Source organism: Macrotis lagotis, chromosome X (genome assembly GCF_037893015.1).
Source record: "Macrotis lagotis isolate mMagLag1 chromosome X, bilby.v1.9.chrom.fasta, whole genome shotgun sequence".
Classification (NCBI taxonomy): Eukaryota; Metazoa; Chordata; class Mammalia; order Peramelemorphia; family Peramelidae; genus Macrotis; species Macrotis lagotis.
In genome coordinates, this window is record NC_133666.1 from 397,007,799 (window position 1) to 397,018,827 (window position 11,029).

General features: G+C 33.7%; 1 pseudogene; it reads right to left on the bottom strand.

The window, feature by feature from the left end:
- Positions 1-6,657: 6,657 nt before the first annotated feature.
- LOC141501102 (SOSS complex subunit C pseudogene) lies at positions 6,658-7,147 on the bottom strand (annotated as a pseudogene).
- Between the last annotated feature and the right edge of the window lie 3,882 nt (positions 7,148-11,029).

The window sequence follows — 11,029 nt, forward strand, 5'->3', positions numbered from 1 at the left end:
CAGTCTCAGACACTTAATAGTTGCCTAGCTGTGTGGCCTTGGGCAAGCCACTTAACCCTATTTTTTGCCTTGCCAAAAAAAAAAACCCTAAAAAAATAAGAGTCAGTATACTGCACAGATCAATAGACAAAAAACAAATTCAGCTAGAAAAACAAAACAAAACAAGGTCATAGAAAATTTTTTTTCTTATATGTATTTCCTTCATGGATGAATGTTTTCAGTGTCCTCAGAGAAGTTATTTATCTTCTGTTGATGTTTTATTTTTATATACTAGAATGTTAATATCACAATAATTACTTTAGAAGTATTAAATTGATAACCGCAATGTGTTGATTTCCTTGATAGACATCTAATTCTTATAATCAAGGATGGACTACATTATGACTAAAATATTAAAAAAGGAAGAAGGCCTCTAGGTCATCTGTAATGTTACAAAGAATTAATAATAGGACTTAAAAACTTTTTTTGAACAATGGATTAAACATTGTAAATGTATTTTCAGGCAATCTCCAAATATCAGCTATCATTTGAAGGTGACTAATTAATTCGATCAAGCACTAGATGGATAGAACACTAGCCTTGGAATCAGGAGGACGGGATTCATCCTGATTCCTATCTTGGCCATTGGACCCAGATGGCTCTGAAGGAAGGAGAAAGTGAGGATGATGATGTAGCATAGCAGCCACTTACTCAAATCCAATTCATGTGCTTCTCATGGTTCACCTCCTTGATATCGTGGTCTTCTTAGAAAATGAAGGACAAATATTATTAATTAATTTGATCAATTGTTTTGTCTCAAAAAAGTTGTCTTTGAAAAAATAAGTTGATTGAATGGACTGACTATTTTGATATCATGTAAGCAGAAACTGAAAAATGGCTTTAGATCTTAAACTCTTCAATGGGCCTTGTGGCTGTTTGCCTATCATACATTGTTTTGTGAGCTTTCTCTTCTGTATTTTCCCACTAAACTTAATATAGTAATAAAAACAGCATATTCAAAACAACACCAAGAAGAAAATATAAACAGCATATGTTTTTTGCATCTTTCTTTAGAAAGTGAAAATGGCTAGGTTCACTGTGTGTTTAAATTATGAAATTTCAACTGAGTTTTCATTGTGCAAAAGCAATTCTTTTAGAATTCCCCAACTGAAGCACTGACACTATCACAACTGTGAAAATTCCAAACATTTTATTCTTCTCAAACATTCTGTAACTCTTCTTTCCTCCACTCTATCATCTAAGTACTTTATCTCATAATTTATTGGAAAAAATGAGTCATTTACGGAGAGCAACCACTCCTTCCCTCTTCTTCATCTGATTTCACTCAGATGCCTTCTTTAATCATTGCCTTTACTCCTGTCTCAAATGAAGACCTGACTCTTTGCCATGACAAACTTCTCTTCATTCACAATTTGAATCCATTCCAAACCATATTCTCTTATAAATTGTCCTCTCTCTCATTCCTACTCTCTCACTTATTTTCGGTCTTTCTACTTCTCTTGGATGACTGACTACAACATATAGGCTCTGTTCCCTTCATCCAAAAATTACCCACCTCATGTAATCAGCTTATTCGTGCTAGTTGTGTTCCATATCTCTTCTCCTTTTTGAGGCTTAACTTGAGGGGAAAAAAAAAAACTTTTAATAGAAATAGTCACTTTCTTTCCCCTCCCTCTTTTTTATAAACTTTCTCAAGTTTTTCTGACCTTATGATTCAATGAAAACTTTCTTAACTGCCAAAACTAATAATATTTTCACAGGCCTCATCAATCTTAGATTCTTCGAGATTTGGCAATGTAACATACAACAAATGTCAATCAAAGTCCTTACATCAATAAACATTTAGACAGCATCTTGTAAATTTAAAATTTGATGGGTGGAGGGAAATGGCACCCACAGAGAAAAACTATTTTATAATGTTCCATTACTTCAATGAATATGCAATATCTTTTTTTGTATAATAGTCATTTTAGTAGTGGAAATCAGAGTCCACCTATACTATCTTATTTTGTGGCAAGATTTGTTCTTTTTTCTCTTATAAAACCTACACAGGAGATCTACCCTCTATCTTTTGATATCACATGAGTACAAGGCACCACATGAGTTAAATTTCTTTTAATCCCCCTTTCTTGCCACATAACAACTCCATCTCCTTTTCTGATCATAGCTTTTCATATCATTTTTTACAGAAAATTTTTCATGTATTGCATTGAATTCTCATATATATATATATACATATATATATATATGTATACATGAAAAAATATTAGTTAGTAAGATCTTCTCAATGAGCTTTGGAATTGTTGATCATCCTCTTCACTTTAATATTCTCCACTCCTTAGTTTCTGCTCTTGCACATCAACTGATCCTTTTTGTTAGATCTTTGTCTAGGTAACCTCGACTCTTCTCTTTATAAACCATTTTAAAAAATTGATATTTTATTTTATTTTTCCAATTGATTATAGGAATTTTTCAACATTCTTCCACTTACATATTTTTAAAATATACATTTTTTCTACCATCTTCCCTTCCCAAGTGGCGAACAGCTGGGTAAAAGTTATATATGTACTTATCTTTTTAATATATTTACATAATAATCATTTCATATATGAGGAATTAGGACTAAAGGAAGAGAAAGAAAGCCACGGAATTTTAAAAATTTGAACATAATATATACATTTGAACATAATATATACATATATACATTCAAATTCTGTGTTTCCTCCTATCTGGATGTGGATGGCATTGTCCATAACAGGTCACCCAGGGTTGGCTTAGATCTCTGAACTACAGAGGAGCCTCATCCATCACAGTTGATCAAATTACATTGTTGATAATGTGTACAATGTTCTCTTGTTCTGTTCCCTTCACTCAAAATCAATTCATGTAATTCTTTCCATTCTTCTATGAAGTTTGACCATATATGGTTTCTTAGAGAACAATAGTACTCCATTCATATACTATAGATTATTCAGCCAATCCCATTTGATGACATCCCCTCAATTTCCAATTAATTTTTCACTTTGTCAATTCGTCAATTTGTCCACTTATTTGTACAAAAAATTCCATAAATATTTTTAAGCAGGTGAAGCTTTTCCCATTTTTTTGAAATTTCTTTTGGATATAGGCCTAGTATTGATATTGCTCAGTCAAAGGTCAAATAAAATCAGATTTATTGCTCTTTGGGTATAGTTCCAGATTGCTCTCCAGAATAATTGGATTTAGTTCACAACTTCAGCAACAGTACATCAATATCCCAATCCTCCTACAACCTCTCCAACATTGATCATTTTCCCTTTTTATTATCTCAACCAATCTGATGTGTGTGAGTTGATAACTTCATATTTGTTTTTAATTTGCATTTGTCTAATTGATAGTGATTTGGAACATTTTTTCACAGGAACATATGAAACTTTCATTTCTTCATTTGAAAACTGCCTGTTTATGTCCTTTGAGCATTTATCATTTGGGGAATGACTTATATCCTTAGAAATTTGATTTGATTTTTAATATATTTAAAAATGAGACTTTTATAAGAACTACTAGCTGTGAGAATTGCTTCCTAGCTTTCTGTTCTCTTACTAATCTTGGTTGAATTGGTTTCATTAGCTCAAAACCTTTTTAACTTGATATAATTAAAGTCATCCATTTTGCAATTTATAATGTATTCTATTTCTTGTTTGGTCCTACATTTTTCCCCTTTTCATAACTCCAACAGATAACAGCATTTCTTGATCTGTTAACTCATCTATGGCATTGCCCTCTATATCAAAATTCTGTACACATTTTGACCTTATTTTAGTATAGGGTGTGAGATGTAGGTCTATGTCTAGTTTTTTCCATACCATTTTCCAGTTTTCCCTGGAGTGAGCTGTTTTTTTTTGTTTTGTTTTTTTTTTTTAGGATTTTTCAAGGCAAATGGGGTTAAGTGGCTTGCCCAAGGCCACACAGCTAGGTAATTATTAAGTGTCTGAGTCTGGATTTGAATTCAGGTATTCCTGACTCCAGGGCCGGTGCTCTATCCACTGCACCACCTAGCTGCCCCTGCAGTGAGTTCTTAACCCAGAAGCTAATATCTTTGGGCTTATCAAACAGTACATTACTGTGGTCATTTACTTCTTTTATAATTCTGTTGCCTGTTTTTCCCCTGTAATTCATTTTTGTTTCTTTTTGCAGAATTTGGATGTCATACCACTTGTTTTATATGTTTAATAATTATAAAACTTCATTGTCTATAACTTTCAGGACAGATATTGAAAATCCTCTTATTGACATCCAAAGACCTTTATAATATGAAATGCCTCCTTGTCTTATAGCTTACTCACCCCCACACATTCTGAGATCCTATAAGACTGGCCTCCTTACTGTTACTTTCATGAGACTTTATATCTTCTGATCCTGTGCACTATGTTTGGTTGTTCACCAGCCAAGACTGGAATTATCTCTCCACATTTCTACTTCCTAACTACTGTGACTTTCTTTAAGTTCAACTAAAATTTATCATTCCATAGCATACCTTAATATTTGTATCTTCCCATTCTTGATTATGTACATATGACCCTATGTGCATCTTCTTACACATTCTTCTTTTCTTGAGATCTCCCTTATTATCTATTGCGTGTTCCATTAAAGCAGGGACTTCTTTTGCCTTTCTTTCTATTCCTAGCACTTTGCATAGTTCATGCCATGTAATAGGCTCATAATACATGCTTGCTGACTGATTGATTAAATAGAATAGTAAACGATTCATAAAATACTAGATTTGGAGGGAAACTCAAAGGTCAACTAATCCTAAAATACAACTTTATCCCTGACAAATAGTTATCTAGCTTTTCCTTCAATAATACCAGTGGCTGGTAACCTAATCTTTCCTATAGCAACTTATTCCATTTATAGATAATTCTAATTCTCAGGAAGTCTATTTTTTTGCTCTGAAATATTTGAATGGATCTTTGTTTGCATTCATTTAGAAGCTCTTGTGTAGGATGCAGATCATCACCCTTCCTTTCCTATTCTTATAATTCTTGTTCATGTGTCCTCTATGTTTACTACTGAGGGTTGACAGTCTTAATTTCTCCTGTGATCCTAGGGTAATGGTGAAACATTTTAGTTATCTATTTGTCATCCAATACATTTGCCACCTAATTAGTCAGTCTTCCATTTATCTCATATATTTACTATAATAATATATTTTACCCTTTTCCTCTTCTTCCTCCATCCTCTTTTTTCTTCTTTCTCCTCCTCCTCCTCCTCTTCCTCCTCCTCCTCCTCCTCCTCCTCCTCCTCCTTCTTCTTCTTCTTCTCCTTCTTCTTTGCCTTCTCCTTCTTCTCTCTCTCTTTTTCTTTCTTTCTTCCTTCCTTCTTCCCTTCCTTCCTTCCTTCCTCCCTCCCTCCCTCCCTTCCTTCCTTCCTTCCTTCCTTCCTTCCTTCCTTCCTTTTTTCTTCCTTCAATTAAGTTCAACCATTGCTTTTATTTCTGCTTAGATTTATTCAGCAATGATTTCCACATAGAAAGATTTCTTTGTCCTAGAGATGTGAAAGAACTTAGGATGAGTTGATGACTCTTAGTATGATTCTGCTTAGAGGAACCACATTAAACTAAAGCAATTGCTTTCTATAAGATAATTTTTCAGATGCATATAATTTTTCCCTTTTCCTTCCCCAAATCTTTGTATGGTTAAATAGCTATTGTTCTTTCAATCAATTTTCATGAGGCATGGTTAGACTTCCTGACTTCTCTGAATTCTCTTCAAAACCTCTGTGTCCTTCATAAAGTGAAGCACTCACACTGCACAGTTCTTATAATGAAGTCTAACTAGGACATATTATGACAGGATTATAGCCTTTCATTTTGACTTCTATGTCATGGTGTTTATTCATAATATCAAGCTGCAGCTTTGTCAGATGAATTGCTACTTGCCCATTATTTTCCTGTTACTCTTTGTTGTATGTCTTCAGACAGTCATTCATCTCCCATTAATCTTAGCTTGTTCATCTGCAAAATGAGAATGTTCTATAAGATGACTTCTGTAATGTCTTCTAACTCTAGTTACATCATTCTATTAGTTTGTGATCCTTTTTTTTTAAGCTAGAATTGGAACTTTATATTTAAGTCAAATGACAATGGCCTTAGTAATTAGCATAATATACAATTCAAAAAGAGTAATACCAAAATTATTATCACAATAGCTTTTAATATCATGTGCTAACATCATTTGCATAAATTTCATACTTAAGAAATATTAAAATTTATATAATACTAGTTTGTAATTTAGACTAACTTCTCTCTTGTAGGATTAAAAGTGAGATTAGGAAAACCAGGGGTAAGGTCACATAAAAAATTTCAGGATCATTCTCTAAACAAATATGTTCAAGAAGTGGGTAGATTAATAACAGTCTGATAAAACACTAAGAAGAATGGATGTTTATATGGCTAGCCCTGTTTGTTTAGTGTGAAAAATGGCATTTCCTTAAATACCATATATAGTTTTCTATTTATTCTAGTCTGATATTATTATATAGTTCATCCTACTTAAAAGTTAAAAACATATTTAAATCAGTCAAGCATGTTGGTATAAACAAATGAAGTGCATTATAGAATAATTACAGACTTTGTTATATATAACATGCACCATTCACATACATTGAACCTGCATGGATGTGCCTTTCTTGCAACAAGGCATAAAATACAAAATCTCACCAAAAAAAGTGAGTCATTTCTTAGCACAGAGTGAAACAGACTGATAGTAACTTTGGCAATTCATTTTACAAAAGTATTTTCCCCAATATAAAAATTTCCTTCATTCTGGGTCAAGCCGAGGTAAAAGAGGAAGTATGAGATTTCCAAATGCAGAGTCCTGGGTTATGAAGTATCCTGAAGAATGTGCATGAGCATGCTGTAAGGCAGCCTTCTGCTGTGCTGCAATGTGCTGCTGTTCAGCATGATCACGAAAATCCTTATTAAGGGAGGGCCTGGAGAGGGCAATGCTGGCTCCAGGATGATTTGTTGAAGATTGGTTTTGCATAAGTAATAATTTCCTTTTCTCCTTGTCGAGTTCTGCCAGGATTGCTACTCGATTTTTATTTTTGAAAACCTTCTGAGAACAGTTTGGTTGATGCGGAATGACTTCTTCCTGGGGCTGGTCATGAGCTAAATGGTCATTCAGAATCTTGTCCGGAGGATTTGGTGCCATGCTCCTATTTACTTTTAAATTATCTTCAATAGCAATTAAGGCAGTTAAGTTGAGAAAGACCAAGCGGTGCGCGGCGGGGCCGCTGGGCACCTGCCCCTCGGGGAGTCGGATCTCCGCGCCCGCCTGGACGAGACCGGGCCCTCAGCGGCCTTCCCAGCCTCCACTCCTCCAGCCCCACCACTAACAGTTTGTGATCCTTTTCTTCCACTTGTTAAGTAGATTCCATCCCACTGTCTAGAACTTTACATTTACCTTAATTCATTTTCGTGCTTTTATATTCCATCCATTATTCTAGACTACAAGGTGTTTTTTATTTTTTGGATGCTAACATTGTTTTTAAACAAATCAGCTATTACTTCTTGCTTTGTTCTACATAGAAATTTCATAAATGCACCATCCATTCTATAATTCAAATGATTTATTTTTGTGTTTCTTTGCAAGGCAATGGGGTTAACTGACTTACCCAAGGTCACATAGCTAATCAAGTTACTGAAGTCACATTGGAACTCAGGTCCTCCTGACTCCAGGGCCAGTTGCTCTATCTACTGTGCAACCTATAATTCAAATTATTGAGAAAACAAATAAATGAAACATAATATGCCATAAGCTTGCAATGTGAGAGAACAGGCACACATGTGAAATAGTTTACATTGACCTGTCATATGATTATAAAGGAGACTTTCATTCTCAGATAAAAAGCAGGACAGAGACAGAGTATGCTTAGGAATGTGTTTCTAAAAACATTCAGTGCTAAGTAGCCAATGGGGAAAAAAGTTCCTTCCAATAATATGGTAGATCATCATAGAATGCCTTTCCAATTCCTATGTCCCCAAAATCAGTTTCAAGTATTTCATTTATGGATGATGCCATATTAGTGGTCTGGTGATGCGCTGAATTTTTATTATAGAGTCATAGACAGATGCTAGGGACACACTGCTGGAAAATTTCATTCTTGTTACATTGGCAGAAATCTATTGATGCCATTCAGCCATTTCAGAATCCCTGTAATAAACTGTTGTTAGCCAGTCTTAAGCTGTTCTTGACATGTTTATTCTTGTTTTTAAATTTAAGGCTATGGGGTTAAAGTGACTTCCCAGGATCACACAACTAGGTAATTATCGAATGTATGAGGCTGGATTTGAATTCATATCCTCAAGATTCCAGAACCATTGCTCTATCACCTCTGCCCCTAACAAATTTATTCTTAACGACTCATACTTTCTTTTATAGATTTTTATCAGTCTTTCTTTCATATTAAAATTTAAAATTTTGACAGAAATTAAATTGACTGCAGTGATCTATAGATTGTATATGTTTTTCTCTTTCCTTTTCTGGAAAATGCTTATCTCAAGACTTATGACATCGCTTCATTTTCTATCATCGTTTAGGATAACTAAGATTTACTGAGCTATTATTTTTACTCTGAGAAAGATTTGTTTTGCCTAGAAATGTAAATGTACTTAGGATGACATGATTCTCCTTTAGTATATTCTTACTTAGCTTTGAAAAAATATTCTTCTTTTCTCTCCCACTTGATTTCTATTGATTTTCCTTGATCAACAAGAAATAAAATAAAATCTGAGAAGTTTTACCTTCACTGTCATTTATTATCATTGTCCCATTTTCCATAGGCAGTACTCTTGTGTTTATCTTTTCTTTTATTTCACTACAGCTCATAGTAATGATACTTATAATGGTAACAACTAGAACTAACTAATAAGGTTTGCACAGTCCTTTCTATAGGGTACCTCATTTCATCCTCATTTAATGCTGTGAAGGTAATATTTTCCCTATTTTGTAAATGAGGAAAATGAGGATGACAAGTTAAATTATTTACTCAGTAATGCACTAGAACAAGTTTATTTATCTGAGCTAGGATTAGAATTCAGTTCTTCAGACCTCAAGTCCAAAAATAACCACTGTAGCACCTATATACCAAAATATAATATTTTTGTTGTCTTTTGTTTCTCTCACATACTTGAGATCATTTTGACTATTAGTAATACTGATATTATGCTCTTATATTTAAACTGGGCTACTTTTATTTTTCTTTTTTCCTGTACAACTCTTGGAAATTTAAGTTGATTGATGATTTTTATTCTCTCCTTTTGTTGTCCTCATTATAATGTTTGGTGTCTGTCTTTATTTCATTTTTTTTTTTAGATCTTTTCACTCTTTCTGTGCTGATATTTAGTTTCTGGATAATTTTAAACCATGGAATCCAAGCTAGAGTTCTTCTGAACTCTTTGAATTATGCTCTCATCAGATTTAAAGGATATGTCTAAATGTGCCTGGCTTTTTTCTTCTCTATCAATAAATGTGGTACGTTATATTCAACACCCTCCAAGTTTCTATCATTTTTCTTCAAAAATCAATTCTTCATTGCTGGGAAAATTTTAAACCAGAATAGTACTCTCCCCCTTTGTCCCTTTACTTTCTGAAATATTAAAGATAACAGAAAATATCAATAAATTCAATCAAAATTATTCTGTTTTCAGAATGAAGAAATTTTCAAATGTATGAGTAAATGAATTCTCAGCCCCTGGCATTTTCAGAGGATCCCCCAGAGTTCCTGTGGGAAGGCCTGGTCATTCCCAGTACATAACACAGAAACAACCCTAGGTACCAGCATCTTTCTCAAAGGCTCAGGGCATAGAGAGCAGGTGACTGATTTCCCCAACAGAGACAATCCAGAGAAAGTTTCTGGTGTTCCTTACTTGTTGGTCCACAGAGTAACTCCCTGGAGTTTCTAACACCAGTAAGCAAGGCTTCCAGGGTTCTAACAGCGAAGATTTATGAACAAGCCCCTCCCACTACACAAGATCATAGAGAAAGATAACAAATACCAAAATTTAGAAAGGACAGGAGAAGCTGAGTTTATTGTATGTTACCTTGGAGAAAAGGAAACTCACTCAGAAAAGGACAGAAGGGGATACTATAAGTGAAGTTTCAGAGAATATGAATTAGTCTTCAGCCCAGAAAGACTTCTTAGGAGATATCAGAAAGGAGTTTAAAAATCAAATGGAAAAATTGGGAAGAAAAATGCAAGAGAAAATTAACATTTTTTTGTTTTTGTTTTTGCAAGGCAATGGAGTTAAGTGACTTGTCTCTAGGCCTGGTGTTCTAGTCAATGTGCCACTAGCTGCCCCTGAAAATTAACATCTTACAACAACAAATGATAAAATAAAAGAAGACTTTAAAAATGCAATTGGACAGATGTAAAAAGAAAATAATTTCCTCAAAAACACAACTAGACATAGAGAAAGCAATAACAACTCCTTTAAAAATAGAATTGATCAAATGGAAAAAGTGATACAAAAGCTAAATGGAAAAAAAATACCACCCTGAAAAATAGCTTTCGACTAGTGAAAAATAATGACTTCATGAGATGCCAAGATACTGTTAAACCAAACCAAAACAAAACATAAAAAATAGAGGAAAATGTAAATTACCTCAATGGTAAAACAACTGACCTAGAAAATATATCCAGGAGAGACAATTTAAGAATAATAGGACTACTTAAAACCTTGATCAGAAGAAGAGACTGTACTCCATTCTTCATGGTAAAGGAGAACTGCCCAGATATACTGCAACCAGGCTTTTGACATAAAGAGTAACATCACAAGACAATTAGAAGAACAAGAAATATTTTACCTCTCAGATCTATGGAAAGGGAACAGTTTGTCATCAAGAAAGAAATAGAGACCTTTATTAAAAAATAATAATTTGAATTACATTAAATTAGAAAGATTTTACACAAATAAAACCACTGCAACAAAAATTGAAAATAATGTATTAAGTAGGGAAACTATTTTTACAAATAATGCTTCTGAAAA